Genomic DNA, 8,621 nt, shown 5'->3' on the forward strand with positions numbered 1-8,621 from the left:
TTATAAAATACGGCCTGCGTGTCATGCCTTACTATTATTTTCTTGTATTTCTCTTCTCATCTTACTCCATCGTATGTAAAATGAGTTTCTGCATATTGTAATTTGCAAAAAGTTGCTGTGGGTTTGACAAGAAGGAAGATGGGCCAATCAGTATGGATCAATAGCTTGTGAAGACGGCTTTCACCTTTAGGTTTCCTTTTGGTTCTCCCATTGGCTTGGAATGAACCACCATAGTTTATGGGCTATAACTATTGCTTTATTTATTCATGAATGAGATGCTATGGATGTCTAAAGCATGTAAATTAGGTAATAATAAATCTCATTAATTGATGAGATCAATTAAAAGATTAAATGGACTGTAGTAGACCATAGTTTGTGAGATGCAACATCTTTAATAAAATCCCTTTATTATAATATTAGGTCATCATGGCCTTCCAATTTTGGCCTCGTTAAGGCCTCAATCAATACTATGTAGGTCATGCCAAAGTAGAGTACTAGTATTTATCTTGGTTAAATGCGAAGAATAAACAAGTGATATTCGCTGGTTAAAAATTGGTTAATGACTTAACTAGGTTACTCTAATAGGATTAGAAACCTAGAGGCAAGTAATTTGGATAAATCATAAGATGATTAGAACAAGAGTTGTTCACCAAATTGTATGAGTTACATAAGATGTAATTAGCAAATGATTGCTTACCTAAATAACCATAATCTTGAGAGTAAAGCCACAGCTGACTTAATAAGAGGTGAAATATGGATCCTTAACCCACTAGAAATACTTTTAAGAAAGTTTTTTTCAAAATTAATATATTAGGGTTATTAATTTTGAAATAAAATAGTAGGACATGGTAATAGATATATTACCATGGTAAATTTATTCAAACGCATATTTTATTGTTATAGATATATTATGGCTACAAACAATACACTCTCATTGTGATCAGTCCTTAAGAAGGACAAATTGAATGGTTTGAACTTTCTTGACTAGTTCTGTAACTTGAGGATTGTCCTCAAACAAGAACGAAAATTATATGTCATTGAACAACCACTTCTTATTGAACCATCAAGTAATGCCTCAAGAGCTAATAGAGATGCTCACAAGAAGCATCTTAATGACATGGTAGACGTTGGATGTCTTATGCTTGCCACTATGAATCCTGAGCTTCAAAAGAAACATGAAGACATGGTTGCTTATGATATGATCGAGCACCTGAAAGAACTTTATCAAAGGCAACCACGGCAAGAGAGGTTCGATTTCTCTAAGGCCCTATTCCAATGTAAGCTAGCTGAAGGAAGCCCAGTAGGACCTCATGTTCTTAAGATGATTGGCTATATTGAAAGCCTGTCTAAGCTTGGGTTTCCATTGGGCCAAGAGTTGGCCACTGATGTTATTCCGCAATCGTTGCCGGATAGCTACAATCATTTTTTCCTCAATTTCAATATGAATGAAATTGACAAGACTCTACCACAGTTGCTCAGTATGTTACGAACTGCTGAAAGCAACATGAAAAAGGTTGGACCCAAGCCCATACTGATGGTTCGTAACAACAAGGGCAAGGGAAAGGCCAAAGTTCAGACAAAGCCTAAAGGGAAGGGTAGGCCAAAGCCTGGAAAAGGAAAGGTTACACTGAAACCTAAAGGTGGGGTGTCTAAGGAAGGAAACTGATTTCATTGTTGTGTGACTGGACATTGGAAGTGGAACTTCCCTATCTATCTTGAGGAAATCAAGAAGGCCAAAACAAGCGAAATGTCTGCTTCAGGTATTTATGTTATTGATATTAATTTATCAACTACTACTTCTTGGGTATTAGATACTGGTTGTGGTTCTCATATTTGTACTTCTGTACAGGGACTATAAAGGAGTAGGACTTTGGCTAGAGAAGATGTGGACCTGCGAATTGGAAATGGAGCAAGAGTTGCTGCATTAGCTGTGGGAACATACATTTTATCTTTGCCAAGTGGATTTGATTTATGTTTAGAGGATTGTTATTTTGTGCCCAGTTTGACTAAAAACATTATTTCAATTTCTTGTTTAGACAAAATTGGTTTTGAGATAATTATTAAGAATAATTGTTGTTCCTTTTATCTCAATAATGTTTTCTATGGTTTAGCACAATTGATAAATGGGCTTTATATTTTAGATCAAATGAATCTCATTTACAACATAAATACTAAAAGATCTAAAATAAATGACTCAAATCAAACTTATCTTTGGCATTGTCGTTTGGGCCACATAAGTGAGAAACGCATATCCAAACTCCATAAAGATGGTCTCTTGGATTCATTTGTTTTTGAACAATTTGAAGTATATGAATCTTTCTTATTGGGAAAAATGACTAAATCTCCTTTTACTAGTAAAAGTGAACGAGCTAGTGATTTATTGGGATTAATACATTCTGATGTTTGTGGACAAATAAATACACAGGCCAGAGGTGGTTTTCATTACTTCATTACTTTCACTGATGATTTCAGTAAATATGGGCATGTTTATCTCATGCACCATAAGTCAGAGGCCCTTGAAAAGTTCAAGGAATTCAAAAATAAAGTACAAAATCAACTAGACAAAACTATCAAGACACTTCGATCTGATCGAGGTGGAGAGTATTTGTGCCTAGAGTTTGACAATCTTTTGAAGAAATGTGGGATTGTCGCACAACTTACTCCTCCTGGTACTCCTCAATGAAATAGAGTTTTTGAGAGAAGAAATCAAACTCTGTTAGACATGGTTCGATCCATGATGAGTCATGTTGATCTATCGACTTCCTTTTAGGGACATGCACTTAAGACAGCTGCTTTCACACTAAACCGTGTTCCATCTAAATCGACTCAAAAGACGCCATATGAGATGTGGACTGGGAAATGTCCCAGTATGTCTTTTATGAAAATTTAGGGTTGCAAAGCTTATGTTAAACGTCAGACCTCTACTAAGCTTGAACCCAAATTTGAAAAGTGTATTTTTGTGAGGTATCCGAAAGAAACCGAAAGAAACTAAATGATATTATTTCTTTAATCCAATTGAGAACAAAATGTTTGTTGCTCAGACTGGTGTCTTCCTAGAGAGAGAATTTGTTTCTAGAAAAAGAAGTGGGAGAAAGATTAAACTTGAAGAAATTCAAGAATTACAAGATACCACTGAATAAGAGATTGAACAACAGCAAATTCCACAAGAAATTGTGGAACAAGTAACTACTGTAGAAACACAACTACCGCCTAGATCTTTAAGAGAACGCCATGCACCTAAGAGATATGGATTTCTCATTGCAACATATGGTGACATTCTTCTTTTAGATCAAGATGATCCTAGGACTTTTCAAAAAGCGATAACTAGCCCAGACTCTGATAAATGGCTTGAGGCCATGAAATCTGAGATGGATTCCATGTGTGAAAATCAAGTATGGACTTTGATTGACACACCCAAAGGGGTTAAACCTATAGGGTGCAAGTGGGTTTTCGAAAAGAAAATCGACATGGATGGTAATGTACAAACATACAAGGGGCGATTAGTCGCTAAAAGGTTTCGCCAAATTTATGGTGTTGACTATGATGAAACCTTTTCTCCTGTAGCTATGTTTAAATCTATCAAGATCTTGCTTGCCATAATTGCACTTCATGATTATGAAATCTGGCAGATGGATGTCAAAACAGCTTTCCTTAACGGGAAACTTGAAGAGGATGTCTACATGACATAACCTGAAGGTTTTGTCAATCCAAAGGATGTTAGGAAGATATGTAAGCTACAAAGATCCATTTAAGGATTAAAATAAGCATCTCGAAGTTGGAATATTCGTTTTAACGATGCAATCAGAAAGTTTGGTTTTATCAAAAATGAAGATGAGCCATGTGTTTACAAGAAAGTTAGTGGAAGCACTATCACATTCTTTGTATTGTATGTGGTATGTGGATGACAGACTTATCATGGGAAATGACATACCTACCTTGCAGTCTATTAAGATTTGGTTAGGAAGTTGTTTTCCCATGAAGGACTTGGGCGAAGCCACTTACAACTTAGGAGTCAAGATCTATAGAGATAGATCAAGACGACTACTAGGTCTAAGCCAAAGTACATATATAGATAAAGTACTGAAAAGGTTCAGTATGGAAGAATCTAAGAGAGGATTCCGACCTATGAGACATGGTATTTCACTCTTGAAGGAAATGTATCTTCAACTCCACAAGAGAGAGAACGCATGAGTAAAATTCTATATACTTTCGCTATTGTATCTATGATGTATGCCATGTTATGTACCGGTCCAGATGTTTCCTATGCCTTAAGTATGACGAGCAGGTACCAAGTAGATCCCAGTGAAGGTCACTAGACCACAGTCAAGAATATCCTTAAGTATTTAAGATGAACTAAGGATATATTCCTAATATATGGAGGTGAGAAAGAGTTAAGTGTAAAAGGTTACACTGATGCTAGCTTCTAAACTGATAAGGACGATTCTTGATCGCAATCAGGTTTTGTGTTTTGCCTTAATGGTGGTGTTGTGATTTGGAAGAGTTCAAAGCAAAGTACAGTAGTTGATTCTACAACAAAGGCTAAGTATATTGCAGCCAGTGAGGCAGCAAAAGAAGGCGATTTGGATCAAAAAGTTCATTACTAAACTAGGGGTTGTGCCTAGCATATCAGATGCTATAGAACTCAGATGTAATAACAATGGAGCCATTGCATAAGCTAAAGAACCCAGATTTCACCAGCGATCCAAATGGATACTTAGGCGCTACCATCTTATTCAAGAGATTATCAATCGAGGGGATGTAGAGATATGCATAGTACATATAGATGATAACATTGCTGATCCCCTGACCAAGCCTCTGACATAGCAGAAGCATGATTGTCACACTAAGTCGCTTGGTATTATATATATGAGTGATTGGTCTTAGTACAAGTGGGAGATTGTAAGAGTATGCCCAAAGATCAATCATGAGATGGTTGTAATAACATACTTGATTTATCATATTTTAATATAAGGTGTTTCCATTATTATTTCAATTTTTTTTTGTGTGTGTATTAATAAACTGTTTTATAATAATGTCTTAAGAATAATACGATTGTTCTGAAAAGATCCTTAGTCAAGTATTATTGTTGACTAGGACAACAATAATGCATTGAGACTAACAAGTAGTTGACTGATGATAAAGAGTTGTCATTGATATGGAGTGTCAAAATCAATTCATGGATATGTGTGTTATAGAACAACATATTGGACTGACCCGCTATGAGTATGTTTCTTGGATTATTATGTAATTGTCACAACATTACTATAGTGATTAATATGTATATGATCCTCAGACTTGAGATCATCATTATCCCAACATCGTGAGTTGTATATTTTGATCCAGTCAAATGTACACCGTAATTGGTTGTTCTATAAAGGCTGATGTTGGATATACCATAATCTATGTAGAGGGATATGGTTGATCAATATAGAATAGGTCCCTCCTACATAATGGGAGTAATCTTAGGCCACATGATTGAGTGAGACTAGAAATGCATGTCCATGCTCAAATAAGTTGATATAAGATGTCATACTTATTTGTATATCATAGTCTACTCAATATATCAAGAAACATGAGATGGACTATGCAAGTGTGACTATTCCATGACTTGTGTTCATTCCAGAGATAAAGGACTTAAGGATTAATGCATGAAAGATAAATCACAAAAGGTTATGTCGAATCATGACTTCTTGTAACTTAGGTAGCACTGATGCATTGCTAAATGCCACTCATTGTATGTAACATTAGAATCGTTCTAATATTACTGCAAACTTACAAGAGCCTACAGGGTCGCACCATATGGTTGAGATGATCGGAATAAAACATAGTTGGTATTGTTTTTGGTTGTCAGATGAATTAAATTAATTATAGAATTAATTTAATTGGGCAATATAATATCGAACATATTATATGTACAAGAATGTTATACACATAATGAGAACATAATTCTATTAATATATGAAGTTGGTTTGTATACAAATTTAAATAAATATAGTTTATCAAATCTTTGTTATAATTGATGTAATTATAATTTTCGGTTAAAACATCATTATATTTATTTATTTATTTTAAAATATTCGATATAAATATACCAAATTTAAAAGGGGAGTTATATATAGATAATAACCCTAAAAAGAAAACCTAGTTTTTTTTAATGGTCTAGTAGTCGTCAAAATAAAGAAATCTCTAAAACTGTTTTGGGGACTTCTTCTGTTCATTGTCAACTGGGCGGACTACGTAGACGTTGGCATTTGAAAAGTTGCGACTTGGTTCGATAGTGGTTCAGAATTCTCGTTGCCGAGGCATCGCTGTCTACTCAGATTGAAGTTTTGGTAATTTCAAAACCATTTTCATTATTTTGGTTTTCCCGATTCGTTCCTCGCACATGGATCTATGGTTGGATTGCCGGAATTTTATTTTTCCACTGCACCTTGGGGGCACCAGCATTGCAGCAGATGTTACTAAACTTTGACATATGCGCCTAGGGCATATGAGTGAGAATGGCATGGCATAATTGAGCAAAAGAGGACTTCTTGATGGGCAAGGAATTTGCAAACTAAATTTTTGTGAGCACTGTGTGTTTGGGGAGAAAAAGAGAGTTTGATTCACCATAGAAATCCATAACACGAAGGGAACGTTGGAGGATATTCATCCTGATATATGAGGGCCATCCAGAGTGCCTTCAAGAGGTGGAGCTAATTATATGCTAACCTTTTTTGATGATTTTTCCAGAAAAGTTTGGGCGTTCTTCGTGAAGCAGAAAAGTGATGTATTTTCTACATTTAAGTCTTGGAAAATTATGATTGAAAAATAAACAGGAAAATAAATAAAATACCTCCGTACAAACAATGGCTTAGAGTTCTGTTCTAATGAGTTTAATAGATTGTGCAAGTCAGAAGGGACCGTGAGACACTTGGTAGTTCACCATACTCCACAATAAAATGGCGTTGCAAAATGAATGAACAGAATGATCATGGAGAAGGTTCAATGTATGTTTTCAAATGCCAACTTACCAAAGTCGCTCTGGGCCGAAGCAGCCTCTACTGCATGTTTTTTGATCAACCGATCCCCATTCGTTGCCATTGAGAAAAAGACTCCACAAGAGGTATGGTCTGGTAATCCTGCTAATTATTCTGATTTAAAGATCTTTGGGTGTCCTGCGTATGCTTATGTTGATAATGGAAAATTGGAACCGAGATCCATTAAATGTGTTTTTCTTGGTTATAAAGCTGGTGTAAAAGGGTATAAGTTATGGTGTCCTGAAAATAGAAAAGTTGTGATTAGCAGAGATGTTTTTTTGATGAAACTGCTATGCTACCTAGCTTATCTCTTAAAGACTCTTCCAATAAAGAAAATCAAAAGCAGGTGGAGCATCAGATTAATATAGAGTAAACTCCTCAAGCTAGTACAAAAATTGAGAATAGAGTTACTTCTTCACCGTAATACTCTATCGCCAAAAATAGAACTTGAAAAGAAATTAAACCTCCAAAGAAGTATGTCGAGATGATCTAGTTACTTATGCTTTAAATGTAGCTTAAGATATAGATTTGAATCAAGGACCATCTAATTATTCTAAGGCGGCTAGCTGTGAAGACTCAGAAAAGTGGATGTTTGCTATGCAAGAGGAGATGGAATCACTCCATATAAATAGAACATGGGATCTTGTGAAACTTCCTAAAGGTAAAAGGTTGTTCATTGTAAATGGGTGTTTAAAAAGAAAGAAGGGACTTCAGGAGTTGAAGAACCCAGATATAAAGCAAGGCTTGTTGCAAAGGGTTACAGTCAAATTACAGGAGTGGACTTCACAGATGTGTTCTCCCCAGTTGTTAAGCATAGTTCGATTCGAGCTTTGCTTGGTATTGTGGTCATGCATGATTTGGAGCTTGAGCAGTTAGATGTAAAAACTACATTTTTGCATGGAGAACTTAAGGAGGATATTTACATGCAACAACAAGAGGGTTTTACAGTCTTAGAAAAAGAGGACTATGTTCGCTTATTGAAAAATTCCCTTTACGGTTTGAAATAGTCACCAAGACAGTGGTACAAGAGGTTTGATTCCTTTATGACTTCTCATTATTTTAAAAGAAATAGTTTTGATAGTTGTGTTTACTTTAAGAAACACAGTGATGTTTCTTTTGTGTATCTACTTCTTTATGTTGATGACATGTTGGTAGCAGAAAAAGATAAAGGAGAGATAAGAAAGGTCAAAGCCCAACTAAGTAAAGAATTTGAGACGAAAGATTTAGGACTAGCAAAGAAGATACTTGGTATGAAGATTCTCAGAAATAGAAAAGCAAGTAAATTGTACCTAAGTTAGAAGGGGTACATTGAGAAAGTTCTATGCAGGTTCAATATGCAAAGTGCTAAGCCTATTAGTACTCCTTTAGCAGCCCATTTTAGACTTTCATCGGCTTTGTCTCCACAATCAGATGATGAGATTGAGTACATGTCACATGTTCCATACTCTAGTGCAGTGGGATCTCTCATGTATGCTATGGTTTGTTCACATCCAGATTTATCATATGCAGTCAGTGCAGTTAGCAGATACATGGCGAATCCTGGTAAAGAACACTCGAAAGTAGTTCAGTGGATTTTAAGATACTTACAAGGTACTGCTGATG

The sequence above is a fragment of the Gossypium arboreum genome, chromosome 6 (genome assembly GCF_025698485.1).
Source record: "Gossypium arboreum isolate Shixiya-1 chromosome 6, ASM2569848v2, whole genome shotgun sequence".
Taxonomy (NCBI): Eukaryota; Viridiplantae; Streptophyta; class Magnoliopsida; order Malvales; family Malvaceae; genus Gossypium; species Gossypium arboreum.